We start from the raw sequence: 15,426 nt of genomic DNA, 5'->3' as shown, positions 1-15,426 counted from the left end.
GAAAAGAAAACAGTCTGGTTTGCATTTGAAGTCATCCAAAGTTGTCAAATGCAGCGTATGCGGGTCTAATCAACACACTGCGGCTACGTGCAAAGATAAGATAACACCAGCACCAGATCCAAAAGAATTTGACTTCTTCCGTGAAATGGTTTAGTCGCATAAGGGAATTCATATTTTGTTCATGTTATCAAGTACTGGTGGATTTGTTCTTTGTGTAAAATTTATTTTATACATTGCACTGGGAAAACTATCTGTTGAGATCCAATGTTAAACTATCTGTTGCACTGGGAATTATGATTTGGTGTCTTATATCCAAGTTCTGTGAATTAATTACATTCATGTAATTTCGGTGCTTAATCATGGACATCAATCATTTACAGTGATTATGCTTAAAACATTCATAATTCTGAATTTACATGCTGAAAAATACATGCTTTGTACTTGCTGGATTGATCATCACAATCATGGAGAAAAAATATATATCCAATTCTGAATTTACATGTAAAACATGAAAAATACATTTTGTACTCCACAAAGTAGTACCTTTGAGCCATTCATGAAGAATGTACCACTGGTTAACTTCTTATGAGAAGAGAAGTTCCTCCCAGTTGATTGTGTTCTTGTGAAAGTCCACCCATTTCTTCAAGTTAAGCTTCCTGAGAGCTGGCATGTCTGAACCTCTAAATGCTAGCATCTTTCTCCCATTCCATTCTTCAATGAACTTTAGAACGAAGTATCCACAGTCATACCTTGAAAAGAAAAAATGTTAGTAAGGTGAATGTACTTTCCTGTAGAAAGAAGTATACATTGAGAAGAACAATTAAAAAATCATAGTATGTTAGAACTTACTTAGTGTCCTGCATTGGTATACTTATGTGCACCGTTTGATATTTTGATATATCAATTTTTGACTCGCTGTAGTTCGTTGTCCACAAATGCTTTATACTTCCAATGATTGTTCGAGAATCTTTCATGAGTCCACGATCACCCTCACGTCTCATTGAGTCCATCACTTCAAACCTACCGGACTTCAAGTTCAGCACGATAAGATAGTAGTGCCCAGTCATGACATCCAAGTCAGGTGTCAAGTCTTGCAGAACTGAGAACATTACCTGCATGGTTGTGAGAAAAACATGAATACCTCCAGAAACATTATGGATGAGCAAAAATAAAATATAAACATCATATTTGTACTAAACAAGAGGTTTGCAACTCAATTTTAATTAAAGCCTAAATGTATAAAACATCAACACATTTGAGATTTGTATCGCCTATAAATATGTAACTACATCCAATCACTGCAAAAAATTCGCCAAGAACGAAGAGAACTAGACAGTAACTACATCTTTTCTCTAAAACTATTTTCTCTAAAACTACAGATTATATGTGAAAAGTAATAATTGAACAAACAACTTGGGACTTATCATGTCTTTGTGATCAAGACGGTGATTAGGAGAACACTCGAATGCTTTCTTCACTGATCTATCTGTCAAACAAGTGGCAGCACTCGTGAGTTTTGTCTGCATATGGAAGGAAACAAGAGGACAACATGTTTATTGAAGAACACAATCACAGTACTGAGTAACACTACTGAGAAAATGGAACTACTGAAAAATGGCACTACTTCATTGAAGAACACAATCACAGTACTGGAAAATGGCACTACTGAAACAAATGGCACTACTGATGCCAATGGCAGTACTGGAAAATGGAAACATTGAAAGTAAACAAAGCGTGGTAATGCACTAACCGCAATCCTAAGTGGCATGACAAACTTTTTCTGCTTGGCCATCTCTGTAGAAAGTGCTTGCAACGCGATCTCGCAAGTGGAGTTACTTAACCAACCCCCAGGCTTGATAGAGTCAGCCAAATCACAGAGGTAAATGAAGAAGTCTCCATAATCAATAATCCTTTCGCCGTTCAATGTATCTTTAGTTCTCCCTCCATACATGCAAACCTTGTCGTATAACTCAGAATCTGACTTAGGAACAGACGGTTTCTTTGCGTTTGCAACGAATGGAGACTTCTAATGTGGACCTAGCTTGACTACCCTCCTCGTTTGTGGAATAGGTGTGGTACTACCAGGCGTCCTTGGAGAAGTTCTTGCATTTTGCAACACAATGCCCTTCCCTGATGAGGAAGGCATCTCAATAGAAGCATATAGTTTATCCAGTGAGTCACCGCTATCATCATTGCTGGAAATAACAAAAACTTCTTCAACCTCTGAATCTTCTTCCGGTCTTTCCATGACATTTTGCTGGTTAGGTACTGATTTCTCTGGTAGAGCTTGCTCAGCTACTGTTTTCTGAGGTAGAGCTTGCTCAGCTACTGTCTTCTCAGTTAGTGTTTGCTCAGCTATTGTCTTCTCAGTTAGTGCTTGCTGAACTACTGGTTGCTGACCTACTGTTTGATCAGCTACTGCCCTCTCAGGTACTGCTTGCGCATCTACTGCATGTTCACTGTCTTTTTGCTCAGTTAGTCTTTCTTCCACTTGACTGAAACCGAGATCAAACGATGGGCAATGTTCTGCCAGCTCTCTCACCTTTCTCTGATGATCTGTTTCATTTGGAGTTTGAACAGCCAATTCCTTGGTTATCCCTCTGTCAAGCTTTGCAGCATGAATAGGGTTGTGACTTTGATCGCTTGATGGCGAGTTAGAAACCTTGTTCAGGCTAGCATTGGCCCGTGCTTCAGCAGTAGCAAATCTTGTGAGCCTCCTCCCAATCGGGCTGGCGGAAACATCTTGCTTAATGAGTGACATTGATCTAGTGACAGGCCTCCTGCCAATCGGGCTACAAGAATCTGTTTTCTTTCTCCTTGTTCTAAGTTGGCCTGAACCTTGGCTACCCTCTTCCTCTTGGCTCCCTTTACTTCCTTCCACATTATTACCAGCTGGAGGAGTTTCAGTGCATGATTGAGATCCTGTACCATAAACTTGGAGATTCCTCAGGGCATCACCCATGTTGGTCAGTGGAAGGGATACTTCTGTCTCCTGAGTAGCTACAGCTGACACATCCTTGTTGACTTCTACAGGTTCTTCCATTTGTACATTGCTTCGTGTTTGTTGTTCATCTTCAGCAAGTTCAGAGTTTTCTACTATGTGATCAGTTTGACAACCAAATGCCTTTTCTTCAAGCAAGTTTGCAGTCGCTTCCTCCTTATGCACTTCAGTCCCAAAAATATCCTTATGATCTTCAATGACAACATGCTCTTCCGGATTAATTTCAGAGCCTCTCATCTTCTTCTTCTTAGGCCTTGCAGCAGCAATAATTCTGTCATCTGGTTTTCTTTTCTTGGACTTTGCAACAATCCCAATTTCTGGAACACCCTCCACTTCTGTGGTACCTGCCATGTGGTCCAGTAACACCTCCTCCTCATTTATAGCTTCTGTCACCTTCTCCCTTGTACGACGTCTCTTCTTGCTAATGTTCTGCACATCTTCCTCTGCCTGGTGAGGATTTTCAGAGCTTTCTTTCCCTGAATTAACTGCGAATGACCTCACAAATTCTGCAAGACCATCCTCAAACACATTGCACATGCTAGAAACAGCTTCTCTGTATATTACCAGTTGCTGTTACATAAGAAAGGATAAAAAAGGATAGTGAAAAATCTAGTATATTTGTAATAACAAGTAGAACATGCCGCTAGAAGTAACAAAATGGTAAGCCTTACTTCATCATTTGGAGATACTGGTGCATGTCGTTTGATGAACATGTCTACAACAGAGGGTTCAGCAGAAAACAAAAATGGCTTGTTCCTGAAGCAAGCCTTGAGCTGGGGACATTTAAAAAAAAAGGTCAACAAATGAGATCATGCAAAGTGATATAAAAATACATGATGTCAATAAAAAATATAATCATCATATAATGGAACGTATGGAGGGTAAAAAAATCTATGGAATAGTACAGTTCATATGTAAATTTGCAAAAAGGGTAACAATTGGAACTTATTTGAAGCCAAAATTCTCTTTCTCATGTATAAATCGAAACCAGAGACACAAATTAGCTATAGGGTTAAAAGGTACAAAAATAAACATGCTATGTATAAAGAATGTACATCCTACACACAAAAATACATCCTATGAATGTCCATATACAAAATCAGAAAAGTTGGGTTAACAGATTCAAGAAACATTTGTTAGCTACATGTACAAAATCAGAAAAGTTGGATAAAATATACATCCTATGCATGCAAAAATAATATCGAAAAACAGAGAAATACTTTTCACCAGAATCTTATGCTATAAAAAAAATTCACCAGAATAAGGAAAAGCGGGGTAGTACCGGTAATTTTCCAAACGATCCATCCGTGTTAGTGTCCAGCTCTACGACACGCCTTATGAGCTTGTTTGTCCAAACACAAATGCGAGGTCCACCAACTGGTACATTTACGGCATCTGTTTATAATGAATCAACATATAGGACCTATAAACCAAATTAGAAAGTGCAAATCAGTATGTGTTATCTACAGCCATTGAGAAAAATGTGGAAAAAGAAAAAACAGTAAAAATCACAAAAACTAACCATGAGGTATGGCATGCAAGCCTTAAACCAATTCTTGCTTCCTTTGGCATTCGCGGTCTGAATGAGGATGTCAATAATAAATCTTGCCCAGTTCAACCTTGGGATTGCTTCTGTGTTAATAACCGCCGGGTAACACTTTTGACTAACATATATTCCAGTAGTAGGAGCAAACACAGAAGAGATAAGGTAAATGATAAATTTCCTCAAGTAAGCAGCATCAGCAGGATATGTTTTCCCTAATTGCAACTCCACAGCTGTGACAGTTGGTTGCTTGCCATTGTTGATCCCCATCATCTCTAGAACAGAACTTGTTGCTTCAATATTTTGCTTGTATGGGACAGGGAAATTACCCATGGGTACTGCCATTACATTGACAACTGACTGGACATCAACAGGTATCTTCCCCCTATCACCAAAATCAAGAACACAGGCGACTGGATCGAAGTGCTCCATTAGGAATCTGCATAACTCCGGTATTAGTTTGGAGCATTTCATGCTTAGGATGGCGGAAAATTCTGCTTCACTGATCAAGGTACGCTGCTTGGTCGTCATTCCCTTGCAAACCCTCACAACCTTCATTGGAGAAGAATGGTTGAATAAGTTGACCTGCATCAAATATAAACTTCACATCAGAGCACACACACCAACTGCATGCAAAAAATCTGAAACCAAAGAGGAAACGGTAAAGTAGAAGCAAGTTCGTAATCATGTACCTTCTGTTTCTTGGAAGCAACATTAGTCTCTACCCCAGGGATTTCTTCTTCAACTGATGGGCAATCCACTGTTTGAGCTGGCTCAAATGCAATTGGGTGCACATCATGCAAAGGAGGGACACTCTGCAATGGTGATTGCTCTTCATGCTCGTTACCCGCAGACACATTTTTATACTGTAACCTCTTCTTCATCCTTTTGAATTTAGTGGTACTTTTCTGTCGGCTCTTTGGGGTCTTAGAATGTTTCTGCAAAAACAGAAGAAAAGAAAACAAAGCACCATAAGTATTACACCCCCTAAATCATCCTAGTCAACATTGAATGAAAGAAAAAATTGAGGGAACAGAACTTACAATTGGATTGACTGGTTTCATTATAGCTTAGTTGATCAGAGAAAGTAAAATCGTCCAAAAAAACCTGCATAGATCAAAACAGAAGTTAGCTACATATTATTACATCATATGCAGTTGAATATACAGCACTTAGACAAATAATTTGCTAAAAAAGCTTGAATAAAATCAGAAAGTTGGGAAAATGTACATCCTAAGCATAAACATTGTACATGCTACCCTCTCCCCCCTACAGGTGAATGCAAAAAAACCCTCCATGCAAACAGTGGGCATAATTTCCCTACCCAGCCAATCATCACCAGACCCAAGAGGTACACCCGAAAAAAACACCAGCCACAGGCATCCACAATCGCCATACGGCGGTGTAGGCGACCAAACAGGCATTCTACGGAGAGTGGTGGTGGTCATGGTAGATGCCGTTTCCGACACCGATCACAGGCTCACACCATCAGCAGCACGCCTTCATCAGCCATGACCGCAGTACAACCAACGACCGCAAGGTAAAAAAAGTGGTCACTCTTCATTCTTAACCCCAGCTCTGCTAAGCCAGATTCAACTCGCTCGCTATCACTCGTACTCTACCACCCAACATGGAAATAAAACAATGAATATACATCATATGCAGTTAGCTACAGATGAAACTTCCAGAACAGCACATAAATTATAAAAATGTACATCATATATATAAGGATGTACATCCTATAAAAAGGGAATATACATTCTGTAGATGAATATACACTGGCAAGTACAGACCGTAAAAAAAATACATTATATGCATCCTATGCAGATAGCTAAAAGCTTAAAACACAACACCCAAATTAGAAAAATGTACATCATAAGTATAAGGATGTACATCCTACAAATGAGAATATATATTCTGCAGATGAATATACACTGGCAAAACACTGCCTGTGAAAAAATATACATTACATGCATGAAAATATACATCCTATGCCATGCAACACAAAATATTAAAAATACAGAGAAGTACTTAGCTACCAATTTTTATACATGCTACAATGAAACACATGAGTGCAAATCACAAAACCTATCAACCTACAAACCAGATCTACAACATTTGACTCGTCTGCCATATGAATCTCAAAATTATTTCAATACAACCTGAACAAAAACTAAATTAAAAGTTGAGCAATATACTCTGGAGATTATTCGTTCACATAATCAACACCTACACTACACAAACCCACACACGGAAGGCATTTAAAGCATTTGCAGAAACAACGACACCTGAACTAGAACGAACTAACAGTGTAATCAAAAATCGTGGGTGGGGGAACTAGAACGGACACACGGGGGACATGAATTGCTACCTAGACTAGCCGGGGATGGGGGGATGTACCTCCACCGCAAAAAAACCGAGCGCGCATCACAGAGAAATCGCGAAATCGGAAACATGAGAGGCTCAAATGCGCCGAATCGAGGAACTCACCAGCACTTGACGAAGAACACCGACGAGATGCAGACGCAGAATCTAGAGATATAGCAGACGACACCAAAGCCAGACCTCACACCACCTCGAATGCGCCAAAATCGGGCGAGGACGAGCCGATCCACTAGTTCCCACCACCGATTCTGCTCTCCCCTAGTGCCCCAGGCTACATGAGACCTGGCAGACGGCTTCCCGGAGACCAACTCGCCGACGGTGAGGTCGATTTGATGTGGGCGACGCGGGGGAGTGCGGCGGAGGAGAGAGCGGAAGCGAGCGCAGAGGAGAGAAAGAGGCGAGACTCACGAGAGAGAAGAAGGGGATTCGCTTCGGCTTTGTTGAAACGTGTCCGAAACTGATCTGGCCGTAGGATTTTAATCGGACGGAGCGGAAGGGTGAGCACCGTGTAAGACAAGCCAGTGCTCTAGCACGTATTAGAATTTGGGTATTTAAAACGCCGTTTCAAGAAGGCGGTAATCTTCAACCCCCGACGTAAAGAGATCGTTTGTGACCGCTTCATCAAAAAATGCGCATGCATTGGGGCCCAATGGACTGCGTAGTTTCTGAGCGTCCACGAAAACTTAAATGTGGTCAAAACATGCGTCTCGGCAGATGCTACGTACTCGCGCCGAATGTCCTCGTATTCTAACCCGACCTCACACGTTAGGGATATAGAAATCGACTGCGCGGATTTGCTTCCTCCTCCCCTTCTTTACTACCCGTGGGCATCACCACCACCTCAGCCCCACCCCATCGTACCGCCGTAGTACCCGACGTCTATTCGGGCCTCGCCGCATCGGAGAATAGGATTGGAGCCGAGGTAGATTCTTGACCGCATTCATCGCATCTTTGGGGCCAAACATCTGTCGGTTGCGCCGCCCGGCCTCGCCGCCCAGGACTTGTTCGGTCAATTGCGCCGGTAAATTTCGTAATTCATTTTTGGGTGCTATTGTGGGCAACCATTGATCCGCATTTACTACCCACGAAGATGAACATGTGAAAGTCGCTCAACAAGTTACGCAGTGAGGTCTTGGACGTGTTTTTTTTTCCGCACACACCCCCATGCGGCTATTAGGGGTCTTTGGGGACCACGAGTGGAGATGCCCCCAAAGCGGCCCTCAAAACATGCCCCAAATGCGGCACGAGGCGACGGTATCCCCTAAAACCACCCGAAGCATAAATTCAAATAGTTGACATTCAAAAGCAATTGTTCCCACCGAAGTTGTCGCGATTAAAGTAGCCGCGATCAAAGTACTCGATGCGATCGGAATTGAACGTAACTAGACGAAGCAGTTCGAATGATGACGGCACATCATGAGTCAACGTTGGCCCGTCGAGCACGATGACCTCGTCGTGCTCTGCCTGGTCTGGCTGCTCCGTCGATGATGCTGATGCAGTTGCCAAAGCCGGTTCCAGCGCAGGTGTGCTCGCCGTTGCCGATGCAGGTGTACTGGCCGATGATATCGCGGACGCGCCTGCTAGTGCCGCCACCGCCTCCGAAGGTGGGGTTGCTGATGCTGCTTTGGCCACCGCAACTTTGTCGTCGATCTCGTCGAGGATCATGACTTTGTAGTAGTTGTGCGCCGCCAGCATCCAGGGATCCATTCCAGATGTCGACGCGGTCAACAGGGAGAAGTTCTCTTTGCATTTCTTGAGTTCCATATTCTCTTCTTGCCTCTTGAGCGGGGTCGCCCACCTTTTGTTGTACTTTCTTTCACGGTTGAGCTGGAACTCGACGAGGTACTTGTTGATCGACGACTGCGTATTCTCGGTCGCCGCAACATCCATCAAGGAGGCCTTGGAAGCCTTGTTGCTGATAGGACGCCCTGCTGATGTTGCGAGCGGCGCATACAGATTGCCATCTTTCCCCTTCGACAAGGCAATACACGTCAACCGCCACTTCTCGCAGTGTTTCAGCTTGCTATAGCAATTCAGAACACGAAAGGCCTAAACCCTTTTGAATTCTTCCGGTTCAACCACGTGGCGTGGTTCAACTAATCAAAGGATGTGCAAAAGACTATCATATATCAGATCATGATTGAAAGAGACGCCATAAAGTGGTGGTAGAAAGAGGCATACCACGCCAACGGCATTTGTGCCGCTATCCCCTCTTGTCTCGAGCTCGTAATGGAATCAATGCAACATGTTCACCGACCCCCGGATGATGGCCCAGTGCATCGATATTGCCTTTTGGCTCCCCTTCATTGGCATCGTGTGGTAATCCTTGTCGAGGAACTTGCGCTCGTCGAACTCTGTCTTGAACCTCGCCCAATACTTTCCGTACCTTTCATTGGCCCTGATGACCGAATTGACGCTCACCGTCGCCCACGAGTCGCACATGCACTGATCTTCTAGATCCTTCCACTTGGGGCCTCGTGAGCTCGAGGCCGCCGTCTCCTTCTTCTTCTTCTTCACGCCGGTGTAGCTGTAGGGGTTCGTAGCATAGAAAATAAAAAAATTCTACCGCAAGAACGAACAACAAGCCAGATCTGATCTAATAGATGGTAGCAACGAGATGGGATCAACATAAAACGTTAACGAGATAAATCTCGTGGATGATGTAGTCGATCACTTGCCGCTCTCAGGAGCGAGTAGAAGATTTCTATGGTGCCGCAATCGGGCAGCACCTCCGCACTCGGTCACACGTACGGTGTTGATGAAGATGTCCTTCTCCCCGTTCCAGCGGGCAGCGGAAGTAGTAGATCCTCCACGAAATCCTGGCAGCACAACGGCATGGTGACGGTGGTCGTGGAGATCTCCTGCAGGGGTTCACCATAGCCGTGCGGGAGAGAGGTGGAGGAGGGTGTGGCTCTAGGGTTTGTGATAGAGGGAGGGGCGGCCAAGGGCAGCCTTGATGTGGCCGACTGATGACGCGTGAAGCACACGTCCGTTGGGAACCCCAAGAGGAAGGTGTGATGCGTAGGGTGACACACTTAAAGTTGGATGTTGAAATGGTAGTACTTGAATTATGGAATGGAGTTCGAATATTTGTTCGGAGTCCCGGATGAGATCCCGGACATCACGAGGAGTTCCGGAATGGTCCGGAGAATAAGATTCATATATAGGATGTCATTTTATGTGAAATAAAATGTCGCGGAAGGTTCTATGGAAGGTTCTAGAAGGTTCTAGAAAAGTCCGGAAGAAACCACCAAGGAAGGTGGAGTCCACAAGGGACTCCACCTCCATGGCCGGCCAGCCCTAGATGGGGTGGAGTCCCAAGTGGACTCCACCATAGGGGGCCGGCCACCCCCACATGGGAGGTGGGAATCCCACCTTTGGGTGGGAGTCCTAGTTGGGCTAGGTTTGCCCCCTCCTATGGAAGGTTTTGGTTTCGGGTCTTATTCGAAGACTTGGACACCAACACTTGGGATCCACCTATATAATGAGGGGCCAAGGGAGGGGCCAGCCACCCCAAGACCATAAGCTGGCCGCCCCCTTGAGTGGCCGGCCACCCCCTCCCAAACCCTAGCTTTGCTCCTCCACTCCATATTGCCCGCATAGCTTAGCGAAGCTCCGCCGGACTTCTACACCGCCACCGACACCACGCCGTCGTCGCTGTCGGATTCAAGAGGAGCTACTACTTCCGCTGCCCGCTGGAACGGGGAGGTGGACGTCGTCTTCATCAACAACCGAACGTGTGATCGAGTACGGAGGTGCTGCCCGTTCGTGGCGCCGGAACCGATCGTGATCAAGATCTTCTACGCGCTTTTGCAAGCGGCAAGTGAACGTCTACCGCAGCAACAAGAGCCTCATCTTGTAGGCTTTGGAATCTCTTCAAGGGTGAGACTCGATACCCCCTCGTTGCTACCGTCTTCTAGATTGCATCTTGGCTTGGATTGCGTGTTCGCGGTAGGAAAATTTTTGTTTTCTATGCAACGTTATCCTACGGTGGTATCGAGCCGTGTCTATGCATAGATGGTTGCACGAGTAGAACACAATGGTTTTGTGGGCGTTGATGCTCTTGTTATCTTTAGTTTGAGTACTTTGCATCTTTGTGGCATAGTGGGATGAAGCGGCTCGGGCTAACTTTACATGACCGCGTTCATGAGACTTGCTCCTCGTTCGACATGCAACTTGTATTGCATAAGAGGCTTTGCGGGTGTCTGTCTCTCCTACTATAGTGAAGATTCAATTTACTCTTCTATTGACAACACTAGTATCACCGTTGTGGTTCATGTTCGTAGGTAGATTAGATCTTACTCGAAAACCCTAAACCACGTAAAATATGCAAACCAAATTAGAGACGTCTAACTTGTTTTTGCAGGGTTTGGTGATGTGATATGGCCATGATATGATGATGAATATGTATGAGATGATCATTATTGTATTGTGGCAACCGGCGGGAGCCTTATGGTTGTCTTTAATTTTCATGTTGAGTAGTATTTCAAAGTAGTTGTAATAGTTGCTACATGAGGTGAACAACCATGAAGACGGCGCCATGAACCTTGACGCTACGCCAACGATGATGGAGATCATGCCCGTTGATGATGGAGATCATGTCCGTGCTTTGGAGATGAAGATCGAAGGCGCAAAGACTAAAGGGCCATATCATATCACATATGAATTGCATGTGATGTTAATCCTTTATGCATCTTATTTTGCTTAGAACGCGACGGTAGCATTATAAGATGATCCCTCACATTAATATCAAGATAATAAAGTGTTCTCCCCTCGTATGCACCGTTGCATTGTTTGACGTTTTGAAGCATCTCGTGATGATCGGGTGTGATAAACTCGACATACAACGGGTGTAAGCCATGTTGCACACGCGGAATACTTGGGTTTGCTTGACGAGCCTAGCATGTACAGACATGGCCTCGGGACAACGGAAACCGAAAGGTTGAACACGAGTCATATGGATGATATGATCAACATGTTGATGTTCACCATTGAAGCTACATCATCTCACGTGATGATCGGTTTTGGTGTAGTGGATTTGGATCGTGTACCACTTAACAACTATGAGGGATGTTGTATTAAGTGGGAGTTCATTAGTAATTAGATTAAAACATGAACTAATTATCATAAACATAGTCGGAGTAGTATTTTGAATTAATTTTGTAGTATTGGCATCCGTTTACTACTATGCGCTAGTCTTATAATTGAGATAGAAATACTGTTAAAATCTGACTAGAAACTTTACGGATTAGTACCGTATTGTTAATGAATCAAGAAATGATTAAGTCCTATTGCAAACATTTAGTGAAACTCACTTTGTTGATTCAGAGAGCTATGGTTTCAATTAGTACCTAAAGTTATCTTGTCTCCAGTGAAACTTGAAGTTCAAATCTGTTTGAAAAGTAAGGAGCTGAAAATTTAGTTTTCAGAAATAATCAAGGTACAAGATATATGTGATATCTAAGACCTTATTGCAAGATGATAGAATATAAATTTGGTGAGACTACATAAACTCATAAGTTTTATGGGAATGTTCGAAGGTTGAAGACGCAAGGCGTCCCAATCCTCCAACTATTGGGGCACTAACAATATTCGCATATCCATGAAGTGATTGTCCTTAGTATGCACCGTTGCTAAGACTCGTCGTTTCGAAGCATCACGTGATGATCGGGTGTTATAGATTCTACGTGTGCTTCCAACGGGTACAAGCCAGTTTTGCATATGCGAATACTAAGGTTTAAACTTTATGAGCCTAGCATGTACAGACATGGTCTCAGAAAGTTATCATGAATTGATGGATAAAATTATGAGTGAAATTGTTCATCGTATTACAAATTTACTAATAGTGAAATCTGAAACACTTGTCATATGATGATCAACTTCAAAGTAAGAACCTCAAGGTTATTGGTATTTGACCAACAAACCTAGAAGTTAATGATGTTGAAATGTTTTTCTGAATAATGAGGAAAGCTAAAAGAGAAACTGCAAAAGATATTTTGGCAAAAGAAAAGAAAAGACTAGAAAGTCTAGCTCAGGTGTATATAAATGATATACATGTTATGGTTGTATTCCTAGTTAAGTCACACAATGAAATTCTTGGGTATTAATACCATATTGGTTGGTATGAAGTGTCATACAAAACAACGCAATACAAGAATACAATGGCCTAAGTGACTGACAAGGAATATGATAGGAATGCACGTCTGGAACAAAATAAAGTGTTATTATGTTCGTCGTTGGTATTCTATCTACCCCTTAGAATTTATAATAAAGAACTTAATAATTGTTATTTTGCTCTGGTCAAATGAAAACAATGAGTTGTTCAAATTATGACATTACTCCATGTATGATGGATAAGTTATTATAAATCTTAATGGTGAAACACACATACATAACACCGACGCTAAAAATGCCATAAGGCAAATGATTTGAATTCCACTTATTTGTGGAACCGCAATTTAGGTCATGTTAGAAAGGATCGCATGAAGGAACTCCATGCAAATGGATTTTTGGAGTCATTCGATTTGTTGAATCGTTTGGCACTTGCAAAATCTTTTCTAAAAGGTAATGACTGAAATACCGTTCATAGGCCGAAGAGTTGAATGGGCAACTAACTTAGTGAAAACATACATAATGATATATGTGGTTCATCGGGCATAGTTGTGTGCGGAAGATTCTTCTACTTCATGAAAACTTTCAAACAATGAATTGAGTATATATGTGGATATATTCAATAAGGAAAAGTTTGAAACATTTGAATAGGATTCAAATAAATTTCAGCATGAAGTGGAAATCATCGTAATAGAAATCAAATATCTATGATTGGATCATGGTGGAAATATTTGAATTACAAGTTTTAGCGAACATCTAAGAGAGTTATGAAATTGTTCTACAACTTACGTTTCTTGGAGTATCATAGTGATGATGAAGTATCCAAGAGATATATCCAAACTTTGTTGGATCAATGATGAGATAAAATATTGATGCCATTATATTTTTGTGGATTATGCTTTAGTGACTACCGCTTTTACACTTGAATAGAGCATCATCATGATCCGTTGAAATGACACCATACAAGTTATGGCATGGGTATAAACCCTAAAAGTCAACCAAAATCGGATGAATGTCTTTGTTGGTTATCCCAGAGATTTAATTGGGAATTCTTCCCACGAGACAAAGACAAAAGTGTTTGTCAATGTTTCTTATTTCCGAGAAATTGTTTCGAGTGAAGTATTTGAGTGGGAGGATAATATAATTTGATAAGGTTTATGAACCTGAGCATAATGATCGAGTAGCGCGAGCATCGGAATTGGTTTCGGAAGCGGCCACGACGATCATGGCTCTCATGACTACAAAGTGTTTTAGCCATGGAGATCGAAGTACATATTGAACCTTGTAGGTATGGTTTACTTTGTGATCAAATAAATGATTTGTGGACAAAGGATTGATTTTGATCAATGATAAACCAACTACAAAACAAAGAAGTTATGATGGGCCCTGACTCCATTAAAATGGCCATGCGCCATGAAATCCAAGATAGATGAATACTTTATGAAAGTAAATGGATCTATGAAATTGATAGACTTGGATGAAATATCCTTGAAGAAAGCTTGACTTATCGAAAATTTGTTTACGACAAAGTTCAAAGAGTTGAATACGATAAGATTAGATCTTCCGTAGCAATGCTTATAGTCTATGTGGATTATTCTAGTAATCACTACATATTTCTTTTATGAGATATGCTAGTAGGATGGCAAAATACACTACTTAACGAAGTATGTATACAAGATACAACCAAGAGTTTTGCTAGTCCGTGGAATACTAGATAGGTATACAAGCTTCAATTGGATGAAGTAAGTATCACGGAGTTGGAATCTTCACCGGATGAAATAGTCAAAGAGTTTTTGATTTCATCGTAGACGATGAAGAAGCTTGCATTTGCAAGAAATTAAGTGGGAGCGCTAAGACACATTTATAATACTTTATGTAGGTGACATATAGTTGGTTATAAATGATGTAATTATATACTTGATTAAAAAGGTTTCATTGAGAATTAACTTCAATGAAAGGATATGGATCTGAAACAAATTTAGTGTCAAGATCTATGAAGATAGATTGAAACACATAAATAAGTTTAAGTCAAAGTACATATGATGGATATTGAAGAAGTTCAATATAGAAATATTAAGAAAATGTTCTTGTCATGTGAAGGTTTAACAAGACTTGAGTGTATCTGACACTCAATGAGTAAAAACACATGAGTGATTATAGATCACGAATAATATGTACACAATCGGATATCATGTGCTATAAAGTGTTATGAGCATATACCAGAATGATTCATATGATGATCATTGGACGACAAGTAAGAATATCCTTGAGTACTTTAGAAGAACTAAGGATATATATATATATTTTTGTATGAAGAAATGACAAACAAATCGCTATAAGGTGTTACACCGATATTGGTTTTGTCACATATAAAATATAATTTCAA

This window comes from Lolium rigidum, chromosome 6, assembly GCF_022539505.1.
Source record: "Lolium rigidum isolate FL_2022 chromosome 6, APGP_CSIRO_Lrig_0.1, whole genome shotgun sequence".
Lineage (NCBI taxonomy): Eukaryota > Viridiplantae > Streptophyta > Magnoliopsida > Poales > Poaceae > Lolium > Lolium rigidum.
This window is presented reverse-complemented; position numbering follows the sequence as displayed.